The sequence below is a fragment of the Charadrius vociferus genome, unplaced genomic scaffold (genome assembly GCF_000708025.1).
Source record: "Charadrius vociferus isolate BGI_N301 unplaced genomic scaffold, ASM70802v2 scaffold214, whole genome shotgun sequence".
Classification (NCBI taxonomy): Eukaryota; Metazoa; Chordata; class Aves; order Charadriiformes; family Charadriidae; genus Charadrius; species Charadrius vociferus.
In genome coordinates, this window is record NW_009647955.1 from 1,167,991 (window position 1) to 1,170,277 (window position 2,287).

Genomic DNA, 2,287 nt, shown 5'->3' on the forward strand with positions numbered 1-2,287 from the left:
AAGAATGCTGTTGTAATCATCTGTCACAGCTCTCCCACAACAAATCTTTTTTCACCATATTTTTAGCATTAGGACTCCACATGTAATAGATTATTCTCATGTTGTTTAGACTCAAAATCTGGATCATAGATTCTTAAAAAGATAAAAATGAGTAAAACATTTCAAAAGTATTTTATTAGTGCCTGTTAACTGGAAAGAAACATTGTCTGACCTTCTCTGTGTAAAAATACAAAACACTTCTATCACCGATTCCAAGTTTGAAAAGAAAGGAAAAGTGATGCTTTTAGTTTATTATACAAATTATTAGTTATTTATTTGTTAATGATATTATCAGATTCCTATCTTGAGCTGTAGCAATTGGTTTTTTTAATTAAGAGAAAGGAGAGAAAATGTCTCAGAAATAAAGAGAGGAAATCTGTTTCTTCTTAGTCATAGGTGACCATCAAAAGCCCTGAACAGTGGGATTAATTAGGTAAATCAGTATAAATAGTAGAAGGAGGATAGTAAACACATTGATAATATTCAGAATCACTCCTTTGCTGTTATGTTTTCCTGCGATGATTTAAGCAAGCTTCTTGAACTAATTTAGGGTGCCTATGCCATTATCTTTTCTGAAAGGCTGTTCCATATCTTCATCCATCCAGAAGTTAGAAACCTTATCATAATTGCCTGACTTAGGGGAAATTACACTCCTTTGACCCTGGACCAGTACTATCCTTTAACTTAAATAACTCTGTCTCTCCCTGGTATCTGCTCTTCAAATGTGTTCACAGAGAGTAATCACAGTCCTCAATTCTTTTAACCTCTTGTAAAATAGAATTTCTATTTCCATGATCACCCCACTAGTCGTCTTCTGCATGTTTTTTAACACAAACGACTAGAAACATGCACCATGCCTTACCTGATGTTTACTAACGCCTTATGCAGCAGCAGTAATACTTCTTTATATCTGCTGAAAATAGCAGTCCTGCTACATCATAGCACTTCTTATTATTCATGGTTCGTAACACTGGAGTCATGCCACCCCTGAACCCTCTCTGCCACCCTGTGCTCCTGACATCATAGCAGAAATTCTTTGTGAAAACTCTTAATGCAAGACTGTGCACCTGGTAGTCTTGCATTCTGAGTTGCTATTCAGTAATCGAAGAAAAGGGTCTAGGCTGAAAGGAGCAATATTCCAGTCTCATTGACTATCCTTGTAGCTGTCATGAAGAAGAGTGCCACTCACACAGTAGGCTTTCTAATGTAGTCTTATGCATAAGAAAAGCCATGTCCTGTTAAAGGGCAGTGCATTTCAATACATGTTGCATTAAACAACTTACTGCAAGAGCCAGGGACATCAAGAAACAAATACATAAAATCTAAGCTATTTTTGTCTGGTTTACCTATTATGATACTAATAGACACCTAATAAACCTGCGCTGAAGAGTGACTCACATTTTTGAGCCCAAGTGAAATGAATTTCATCTTCCTACTGTAAATTAATATATTTTCTTCAACAAAAACAACAAAAAAAGGATGAGGACAAATGGTTAACAGTTTCAGAGCGTTTATAATAAGTATGCATTTTTTTAAACAATTCTAAAGTTGCTTATGAAAAATCACAGATTTCCAGTGATCCAGAACATAACTGCATCTAAACCTCTTTAATTTTCATTGAATGTGGCCATGTCTTATCCTGTTAATCATGCTAACAGGCATTGCCTGATGTATTTCCTTAGCATGCGTACAGATTGGACTGTAATATTCTGCAGACCTAGAATATGTTTATTCAAGGATTTTACAGATGGCACAAATCCAGTTGTAGGTATAGCAGCCAAATGAAGATTTTGTTAGTGGATGTTGATGCTGCCATTGCAATGACATTCAGGGTCTCAGTCATCTCAGACTCCAATTGTGCTAGATGTTATACAAGAAATAGCTGTTTTGTGGGTATAGGGTTTGGAGGGATTGTCTAACAGCTTACCAAAACATTAAAAATCTCAGAGAATTTCTCCATTGTCATGCAGATGTTTTCTTATGCATTTTTCTAAATGGACCAATTTCACTTGCATTAGTAGTGAATATCCACTATTCCCTAGACACATTTTCACAATATTCCATCTGTAAGCAAGGCAAAGGGATGCTTAAGTTTCACATGAGCAGTTTCACATTTGAAATGGAATTTGTGTACATCAGAGCAGTTTCACATTTGAAATGGAATTTAAAATAAAACAAGAGAGAATGTTAAAGATAGTTTACTTACTCCAGATATTGGTTCTTGTTTGACTTTCAACATCTTAGGGTG